This window comes from Arachis ipaensis, chromosome B3, assembly GCF_059453495.1.
Source record: "Arachis ipaensis isolate K30076 ecotype BB chromosome B3, ASM5945349v1, whole genome shotgun sequence".
Taxonomy (NCBI): domain Eukaryota; kingdom Viridiplantae; phylum Streptophyta; class Magnoliopsida; order Fabales; family Fabaceae; genus Arachis; species Arachis ipaensis.
This window is the reverse complement of record NC_142438.1, coordinates 60,962,339-60,973,906: the sequence shown is the minus strand read 5'-3', so window position 1 is coordinate 60,973,906 and position 11,568 is coordinate 60,962,339.

Sequence of the window (11,568 nt, the reverse complement as noted above, 5' to 3'; positions counted from 1 at the left end):
TTGACGGTTTAGAATTTAGCTAATGGAGTCTCATTGTAAAGTATAGTTTCCAAACCAATCAATAATCCTTTCATGCAAAAATATTGGTTGTCACAAGTAACAAACCCCAAATAAGAATTAACCGAAGTATTTGAACTCCGGGTCGTCTCACAAGGAATTGCAATGAAATGCTCAATTATTGGCTATAAAGAGGTTTTGATTTTTTTGTTTTGGCAAGAAAATAAATGGCAAGAAAAGTAAATGAACGATAAACTAACAAAAGAAATGGAAAAGAACTCTTGGCTAGACATAGGTAAATTAAGATCACCATTCTTGTCCACAAACCATATATTGACAACTATGAGAGGCCAAGCTCATTAAGTCTACCTCCAAAAGTCTTAAGTACATAATATCTACTCTTAGACTTGAAGTACGTCAAATGGCTTTGATCACATCAACCCATAAGTCCCAACCTACCTACTAATTAGATTAGTAGTGGGTTGGCATCAATGAGTATCAAATTGATCACCAAGGGTTCTCAAACCACCAATTCAATGAGACCCAATGACTCAAGGTCACTCAATTCCCTTAGCCTAGGCCAAGAGTCAAGAGAACTACTCAAAAAGTAGAGGAAACATTTTATCAAACACCTAGAATGCAAGAAAAATAAACATAACAAAATGCAAGAATGAAAGGAAACCCATAACTATCAATAGCAAGAAATCAATAATAGTAAGCAAGATTAACATAAAAGAACATGGAAACATAAAATTGCATTAAAGAAAATTAAGATCCAACAATTGTTCATAAACATAAAAATGGCAAAATAAAGGAAATGACAAGTAAAACTAGAAGAATAGAGATGTAATAACAAGAAATTAAAAGGAAGAACTAAATCAAAACAAGAATTATAACTTGGATCCAAGAGGAAATTAAACCTAAACTACCCTAAATTCTAGAGAGAAGAGAGAGCTTCTCTCTCTAGAATTCTAACCTAAAACATGGTGAAAACTAAACTATGACTACTTGGTTCATTCCCCCCTGAATCCTTGGGTTCAATAGCATCAGAAATGAGTTGGATTGGGCCCAAAATGCTTCAGAAATCGCTGGGGGCGATTTCACTAAAGTGGACCCACGAGCAGCATCGGCGCGCACGCGTACATGGCGTGTGCGCGCCCCTGAACGCAAAGTAACGTATAGAAAATTTTATATCATTTCGAAGCCCCAGATGTTAGCTTTCCAACGCAACTGGAACCGCCTCATTTGGACTTTTGTAGCTCAAGTTATGGTCATTTGAGTGCGAAGAGGTCAGGCTTGACAGCTTTACGGTTCCTTCATTTCTTCATGAGTTCTCCCACTTGCATGCTTTTCTCCTCACTTCTTCCACCCAATACTTGCCTTATGAACCTGAAATCACTTAACAAACATATCAAGGTATCGAATGGAATTAAAGTGAATTAAAATCACCAATTTTAGGGCCTAAAAAGCATGTTTTCACATTTAAGCACAATTCAAGGGAGAATTACAAAAGCATGCTATTTCATTGAATAAATATGGGAAAAGGTGATAAAATCCCCCAAAATAAGCACAAGATAAACCACAAAATTGGGGTTTATCACTTATCAATAAGAAAAGGAGTTGGAAGGAGAAAGAGACAGTGATCTTAACCCAAGAATGTAGTGCAGTGATTCAAGAAGGCCTCCCACCATAACTTAAAGACCCGGGGAGCTTCTACTTGCCTTGTACCATTGGTAACACAGTCATTGACAAGGCACTGTGTGATTTGGGTTCCAGTATCAACCTCATGACTCTATCTACGATGAGAAGGCTATCTATGGAAGAAGTGAAGCCTACATAGATGTCATTGGAGCTAGTGGATAAATCTCTGGTAATTCCCGAGGGGGTGATTGAAATTCTCTTGGTTAGAGTGGGAAAATTCATATTTCCAGTAGACTTTGTAATTTTGGACTTAGGAGAAGAGGGGAATAACTCTCTGATATTAGGAAGACCTTTCCTGGCCACAACAAAGGCCATTATTGATGTGGAACAAGGAGAATTGACTTTGAGAGTAAATGATGAGAATATCACTTTGAATGTTTTCCAAGAAGTACAGCATACTGTTGAGGAGAAAAGCTACATGAGGGTTGAAGAAGAAGAAGATTTACAATGGAAAGAAAAACCCAATTAAGAGATCATCAGCTCACCTGTAGAGCTAGAAATGAAGAGTGGAGAAGAAAAAAGGGTAAGGAACATGTGAAGGTTGAAGAGAGAAGGCAGAAAGGGATTGAAGAATTGATTATTGAGAAGGAGGCCCCTAACATAAAACATGCTGCAAAGAAAGAAGGACAAGTGAAGAAAGGAAAGAAGAGTAAGAAAAAGGTTCCAAAAGGGTGGAAGAACAAGAAGATACCAACTGAAGGATTCTCAAACGGGGACAGAGTAAGATTGATATAAAAGTAGTTGGAGACAGATCCACAAACTGATGATTACTACACCATCAACAAGATACTCTCACTGGAGCATGTGGAGATTGACCATCAATGTACAGGAAGAAGGCTTACAGTAAGAGGAGACAAACTGAGGCACCACAATCATCAGCCACCCTAACAAGGGACCAATGTCAAGCTAGTGACAATAAAAGAGCGCTCCATGGGAGGCAGCCCATGATTTAATATTCTTACTGTTATTTTAATTTTAATAATTAATGGTTTTTCTAGCATAAGTTTGAGCTCTCATGAGTGAATTTGATAACTGCACACATCATTTTGAAGCATATGTTTGACTCCTAAGTTTGGTGTGCCTAAAGGCACTTCAAATTAGCCTTTCATGCATAAATGGTCATAAAACCAACTTAGGATATATACTCATCCATTTTGTTTAAGTATATAGCCAAACCTTAAGTTTGGTGTCTATATATGCTATGAACTTCAAGAAAATCATTTTTACTCAAAGGGTCAAATTCATGAATAGATAAACCATACACTGCATCATTTTATGAGTTTATGGTAGCATGGTAGCAAATAAAGTGTTCCTTACAATGAATACACTAATCATGATAGATATTCATTAGATTTCATATAAAGCATATAGCAGAGAGAAAGTTTGGTGTTCACCAAAATTAGGTTCAATTCTTAAGAAGCATAGTTAGTTTTTCATAAATAAGGAACCTATAGAAGATTTTGTTTTTCTTTATTACGTTCTACTTAACAAACACCACCGTACCAAATTTTATTTTTGGCTTACCATTTCCTTGGTTTACGTGGTCAAGTATGAAGAAGGTTGAGAGAAGGACAAAATTCATTGATGCATGATTGTCCCAAAGGGAAAAGCAAGTCACATGTGCATGCTTGGAAAGCTCAATGCTGCAGAAATCAGCACCTAGGAGGCCAAGCCATGCACCCAATGGAGAAGCAATCCTTGTCTTCGACCATCTCGACATGCACACCGTCCACTTCATGGATCCTCAACAATAATTTGTTCAATCCTCACCCTTCATTGCCACATAACCGAACCAATACTTCTCTCCAACAATACCTCCCCTCCTATAAATTGGCAGTAGCACTTCTCAATCTCACATAACCATTGCTTTCTTTATATATTCATCCCACACACGTTATATCATCCTTCTCCAACTCAAAGACACAGCTTACTTCCCATTCCTTCCATTATAACCGTGCCCCAACCTAATTTCATCCTTATTTCTCCTTTCTTCCTTCTTTCCTAACCCATGGCTTCATCAACCTCCAAAAGAAGGAAAGGAAAAGAACCAGCTGTAGCTGAACCACCAACCTATGATACCAAGAGATTTAAATCTCAATTTCATGAATCAAGGTATTATAGGCTAATGGAATCAAAGAAAGTCATTCCAGAGATGGGGTTCAGACTGAAAGATGGAGAGTATCCCATCATGAAAAGAATCACCGCAGAGAGGAGATGGAAATTTTTGTATGAGCCTCTCACAGACATTAGTGCAGTCATGATAAGAGAGTTTTATGCAAATGCTGTGAGGTCAAGCAAGGACAACCCTCCCTATAAGAGTTATGTTAGGGGAGTTGAGGTAGATTTTAGCCCATCATCCATCATGAGAGTCTTGCAGATAAGAGTGACAACTTATGGAGAACTCAGCTTTGATGACAGAATGGAGGATGAAAATGACCCTGATGAGATACTAAGTGGTTTGTGCTTTGAAGGCAAAGACTGAAAAAGGGACTCAGAAGGAAATCCAAGCTGCTTGAAGAGAATGGATGTCATACCTGATGCTAAAGGGTGGTACGAGATAGTGACAAGATCCATCCTCCCCGCTGCAAATACATCTGAGGTTACAATCAAGAGGGCAATTCTGACATATTGCATACTTAGGAGAGGAGAAATCAATATCCCACAGCTCATTGCAGATAGCATTCAAGAGATAGCTGAGGATACCGGTAAATCAAGTAGACTTGGTCATCCAAGCACTATTTTGAGGCTGTGCAAGAGGGCAGGAGTACTCTTTGAGGATGAAGATACAGAGAAGGTAAAAGGAAGCAGAGGGGTCACCAAGCAAAGCATGGAAGGTATCACTGATGACACTGACAATTAGCAAGAGAGAGAGAGCTCAAGGAAGAAGGAGAAGACCACAAGTGGAGGGGGAACAAGCTCCTGGTGCAATGGACCTGAGCCAAATGCAACAAGCCAATGAAGAAATGTCTCAACAATACATGAGAGCATAAGAGCAACAACAGGAGCAATACTAGAGACAACAAGAGCAGTACTTGAAAGCCCAAGAGCAACAAGAGCATTGGCAGCATCAAATGATGGAGAAGCAAGAAAATTTCCAGCTCAAGATGTTGGAACAACAGAGAGACTTTCAACCAAAAATTTTTGAGGGGCAAGGGGAACAATCAGCAAACTTTTAAGAATCATTTAATAGATTGTCCCTACGACAATCCAAGTTTGGGGAGTACACCCAAAATCTCTACCAATGGAAGAATATATATCATACAATTGGAGAGCATAGGAACTTGGACAGAATGGAGTATGATATAGAAACTCAATCAAAGTTGGACTATGTAGTCCATAGCATGCCAGCATTGAACCAACAGATCAAGCCATTTGCTTAATACCAAGAATTGGTAGACCATCAGAGAGCAAAAGCCCAGAAAAATAAAGCACATATGCAACAAGGATTAAAGGATGCTAGGCTCTGGGGTCAAGTAGACCAAATTTGGGATCGTAGGTGCCCTGTTGAAGAACCCCAAGAAAAAAACAAGAAGAAGAAGAAGAAAGGAGAATCAAGCAGAGGGAAAGAGCACGACAACTAGAGGTGGTGGAGTCCCTTTTATAGTTCTAATTAAATAAGGATGATGCATATCTGAAACATGATATGCCTCCAAATGTTTTATGTTCTGCATTTTCATATCTTGGTAGATTATTATTAGGATTTGCATTATGCTTGTTATCACTCATCTACTTTAAAACCATGTCTTGTTTCCCTTTTACATCAATAAGAGAAAATGTTTAAAATAGAAAGTGATTGTCCAATGTTGTAGGAATTAGAATAAAGACTTGTGGTGATAATTGCTTGATTGGATGATAAGCTCAATAATAAAAGCTGCATAATAGAATGTTCTATGTAGTGTGAACTTAGTTGCTGTCATAAAACCTGTTATTAATGAACATCCCTGGGAAATGATGCAAAGTAAGAAAGAAAAAGAAAAGAAAAGCCAAGAATTGGCAAAGAAACAAACAATAAGGCTAGACACCAATAGCTTGGACCTTAGGACATATGTCTATGGTGCTTTTTGTACTAGGATATGCTTGGACAATTAGGTTCTAAGGAGTCTTTTAAAACTTGGTAACTTGGATTAACTAATCCGGGATTACCAACCGAAAGTCCATTATCAAGAGCAACCTAGCTACAAAGCATTTAGTGACCCAAAGAGGTGCTGGGCATCAATGTTCCTAAGAAGAATTGTGAGCCAAGTGTCTGTAGTGAAGAAGTGTTGAGCAAAAATTGAGCCAAAAAGCTGCTGCAACACTTGACACTGAGTTATGATTAAGAAATAAGCTTTCCAAGCAAAAGAAAGAAGGAAAAACCAAAAAGGGATCAATCAAAAAGCAAAGCCATATGACAGCAACTCTAGTGAATCATATAAAAAGGGCATTTCTTATTTATTAGCAAAGAATAATTGAGCTGCATTTTTGTCTGCATAAAATCCCATGGTTCAAATTCTATTATCTGCTAAATAAGGACCTATATACTTCTCTGTTTTATTTCATTTCTTCTCATGTTTAATGCTTGCTTGAGGACAAGCAATGTTTAAGTTTGGTGTTGTGATGACAAGTCATCTTATGCTAGTTTTACAAGCATTTTTCAATTGTTTTATTAGGTTTTATGCACTTTCTTACACAATAAGTAAGTAATTGGAGTGGATTTTCATGATTTTCTTAAATCAATAAAACATCATCTATTTTACACAAAATCATAGGTTTTATGTTAGAATTAATTGATTTTATAAATGATGCAAAGATCTAGTGATTTTGGTGGGACTTTGATTAGTTGTTTGGTTGCTTGTAGGTGAAGAAATGATGAAAAGAGGAAAGAAGAATTTTGGAGCACGCTTTATACCTTAGGCCACACTTTTAAAAGCGTGGCCCATGACAATAAAGCGTTGTGTTCAAAAGGGAGCAAAGGCCAGTGCTCAAAATTGCAAACGGAGTGCTCAACCAAGGAACCAAACTCGCGCACCAAGACATGCCCAGGAGGTAGCGTTCAAAGAAGTGAACGCTACGTTCACTATTTCCACCTTTTTCGAGCTTGGAACCAAGGAAAGCTGGGCACGCACGAAGCAAACCAAGGGAAGCATTCAAGAATTCAAACGCAGCGTTCACTTTTGTGAACTTTATCGCGACCAAGGACGCACCAAGGAGGCAGCGTTTGGAAATTAGAACGTAGCATTCTCTTGTGGCAACATTTTCGTGCTTCAAGCCTTGGGGAGGAATACTTAGCAAGAGCCCCGTTCAAAGAGTGAACGTAGCGTTCACTTATTGAATGCTAGAGAGGCCAAGCGCACACCAAAAATTGGCACAAAGAGAAGTAAACGCCAAGTTTACAAAACCCAACTGAACGCTCCCCTGGGAGCTAACCACATACACCATGACCCATGCCACTTGAACCAAAGCCAACCAGACTGACCTTTCTTCAAATCCAAAAATTAAAAGGCCCATTCCAAGTTTTGAAGACCAAAATAGAAAGTGTATAAATAGGAGTTAATTTGATTTGTAAAGGACCTTTAGCTCAATTTTAGTTTTTCACTTTTGAATTTTCATTTGAATTTGGGAATTGGGATTAGATCTAGATCTAGTTTGATTTCTGTTTTCATTTTCTTTCTTATGCAACTTCTAATTTCTGTTTTGGGTGTTTGGATTGAGATTGAAGAACTCCATTGAATTTCTTGATCTGAGAATCATCTTTGCTTTTCTTTTATATAGTTTTGAGAATTAGAGAATTAGATCTGAATTTCCTTTGGTGTTTTCAATTTTCATTTTTTCTGCAATTTCTTTTCTGATTGATCAAGGGAGTAATTGAGATCTAGATCTGCTTTTTGATCTCATTGCTTTTCTTTGATCTTCAATTTTTCTTTTAGAATTTCACAATTGAGCTAAGTTTTCTTGCTGTTGTTTGTTTCTTCAAGCATTTTCCATTTCTGTTTAGCTACTAAGCTGAATATCTTCATCTCATAGCTCTCTGATTCTTTTTAGCTTGCATTTTCTTATTCAATTCTGAATCCCAGTACCCAAATCCTTTTATTCTTTAAGCAATTTACATTTCTCAGCAATTTAGATTCAGCAATTTACATTTCTTGCACTTTAAGTTTCTGTAATTTACTTTTCTTATAATTTAAGTTTCAGCTCTTTTACTTTCTTGCACTTTAAGTTTTTGCAATTTATCCTTTCTGCACTTTACTTTTCTTCACAATTTACCTTCTGCACTTTTATTTACTTGCAATTTAGCTTCTGTTAATAAAAAATCACTCAAATCACCAAATATTCGCTTAAATAAATTCATCACCTAACTAAAATTGCTCAATCCATCAATCCCTGTGGGATCGACCTCACTCTTGTGAGTTATTACTACTTGATGCGACCCGGTACACTTGCCAGTGAGTTTCGTGTGGAATCGTTTTTCCCTTATCATGTACTTCCCGTATTTAACATTATTAGTTCGTGTGTTTTACTGCTCTTCTCTCTCTGTCTCTTTACTCAGATATGATTACTCTTTTATCTATATCTATATTACTCTTTTTCTCTTTACCACTTTACTCTGGTCTTGTTACTCTATTTTCTGCGTTTCTCTACTCTGCCCTAATTTTTCTGCTTAACGTATGTATTTAAAGCTTATGTAAATTTTGGTATGAATAGTTAGCATGTCTCAAGTATAGGTTCATTAAGTCTATATTGAAATAGTTTAACTTTTCATATTATTCTTAACCTAGGCGCAACTCAAGAACTAACTATGTTGCTCCTAGTTCGTTTACTAATCTCTGTTAGTTTCTGTCACTAAAACCTTACAAACTTTTTCTTCAATTTTTATCTTTTCTTCAACCTTTTATCTTTCCTTTATCTTTTCCTCACAAATATGTTATTACCACTTGATGCACCTCAAGAGACTATGTTGGTATAGAGTTTCTCAATAAAATTCCGTTGCAAGTATAGCTCTTCCCAACAACAATCATCGAGTATCAAATTTAGAAGGAATTTGGTTGTCACAAGTTCAACCCCAATAAAAGTAACCGAAGTATTCAAACCTTGGGTCGTCTCACAAAGAATGGACAAACATGTGCTTCAACATTGGTTAGAAATCCGGGGTTGCAAGTCATGAGCGAGAAATTAAACTAGGTGTCTTAACAAGCAAGTAATCTTGAAATGCAAGAAACTAATTCAATTCACTAAAGCAAGATGTAATCAATCCCAAACTAGTAAAATAACATCTAATGTAATTCTATTCTAAACGAAACAAGTAACTATTACTAAGACAAGCAATTAAGATTTTTGGGTTTTCAAATATGAATGATAAAAACAACTCTTGGCTAGGCACGGGAATTGAGGTCACTATCCTTGTCTAATAACCATATCTTGATAATTATGAGGAACCAAACTCATTAAGTCTACTTCTATACTTGAAATATGTTAAATGGTTTGGTCAACATCAACCCATAAGGTCCAACCTAACTACCAATTAGCTTGGTAGTAGGCTAGTGTCAATGCTATCAAATTGACCACTAAGGGTTCCCAAATAATCAAATCTATTAGACCCAATGACTCAAGCTTATCCAATTCCTTTAGCCTAGGTTAAGAGTAAAGAGAGCTACTCTATAATCAAAGGAAACATTTCATCAAACACATGGTAAGCATCAATAAAAGACCTATTCAAATTTCAATTAAATTGGAACTAACAAGTACCCACTAACAATTATCAACATATAATCACTCAAACAATACAATTAATCATGAAAATCATCAATGCAACAATAACAAATCAAGATCTACAAGATTCATGAAATAGGTATAAAATGACAAACAACAAGGAAATATAAAACTAACACAAAATCTAAACAAAATTATACTAGAGAATTCAAATAAAATAATTAAAACTAGTAATTAACAAGGTCCAATTCATAATTCAACAAGGGAAAATCAAATAAAAGCTAGATCTAGAGAAGAACAAGGGTTTTTCTCTGTAGAAAAACAAAAAACCAAAAACTAGCTAAAATTGTGTCTAAGTGTAAAATGATTGATCCCCCCTTTCCCCCTAGCATCCTTGGGCCTTTTCCATGCAGAAACAGCTTGAATTTGGGCCTGATGAGCCTCAGAAATCGCCAGGCACGATTTCCTTTAATGAGGTCACGTGCAGCTTTCCGCGCGTGCGCGCCATGCGTGCGTGCGCACCATGTACGCTTGCGTACCGGTGGGATTTCTCTGATCTGCGCGGATGCGTCCATCCTTGCGCGCCACTTCTAGCTGCCCTCATCCACGCGTGCGCATGAAGTGTGTGTGCGCGTCGATGCTGAAGTTCCCAAAATCCAAATCTTCATGTTCCTTCCTTTTGTGCATGCTTTCTTTCTCTCTTCTAGGCCATCCTTGCCCTTTAAATTCTGAAATCACTCAACAAATACGTCACGGCATCGAATGGCAATAAAAGAGGATTAAAATATAGCAATTTTAAGGCAAAATAAGCATATTTTTCATCATGAAGCAATATTGGGAAGAAAACACAAAACCATGCAATTCGAGTGAATAAGTGTGAGAAATATTGACAAACCCCCCCCCCCCCAAATTCTACACAATATAAACCACAAAATTGGGTTTTATCAAATCTCCCCACACTTAAACCAAGCATGTCCTCATGCTTAAAATAAAAAGCCCAAAGATCATGGTAAGAAAGGGTTTATGAAATGCAAATTCCTAAATGAATGCATGCAACTAAGGTAAAATCATCTATCTACTTGGTCAAGGGCAAATCTATCCTCCAAGAACACATATAAACATACGGGGTGAAAATGCTATGTAGTTCTTTGGTGCACGAAATTGTGATGTCAGGCAACGGCGCCAAATACTCTGTACGCACGTCTTAATAAATTGTTTTTCATTCACAACTTCGATACAACTAACTAGCAAGTGCACTGGGTCGTCCAAGTAATAAAACCTTACGTGAGTAAGGGTCGATCCCACGGAGATTGTTGGTATGAAGCAAGCTATGGTCATCTTGTAAATCTCAGTCAGGCGGATAATAATTGATTATGGAGTTTTCGAAAATAAATAATAAATAGATAGAAAATAAAAATAGAAATACTTATGTATATCATTGGTGAGAATTTCAGATAAAGGTATAGAGATGCTTTCGTCCCTCTGAACTTCTGCTTTCCTGCTGTCTTCATCCAATCAGTCCTACTCCTTTCTATGGCTGGCTTTATGTAAGGACATCACCATTGTCAATGGCTACTTTTCATCCTCTCTGTGAAAATGATCCGATGCGCTGTCACTGCATGGCTAATCATCTGGAGGCATCACCGTGGTCAATGGCTGCATCCTATCCTCTTGTGAAAATGGTCCAAATGCTCTGTCACAGAACGGCTAATCATCTGAGGTTCTCGATCATACTGGAATAGGATTCACCCTCCTTTTGCGTCTGTCACTACGCCCAGCACTCGCGAGTTTGAAGTTCGTCACAGTCATTCAATCCCAGAATCCTACTTGGAATACCACAGACAAGGTTTAGACTTTCCGGATTCTCATGAATGCCGCCATCAATCTAGCTTACACCACGAAGATTCTGATTAAGAGATCCAAGAGATAATCATTCAATCTAAGGTGGAACGGAAGTGGTTGTCAGGCACACGTTCGTGGGGGAATGATGATGATTGTCACGTTCATCACATTCATATTGAAGCACGAATGAATATCTTAGAAGCGGAATAAGTTGAATTGAATAGAAAAACAGTAGTACTTTGCATTAATTCATGAGGAACAGCAGAGCTCCACATCTTAATCTATGGAGTGTAGAAACTCTACCGTTGAAAAATACATAAGTGAAAGGTTCAGGCATGGCCG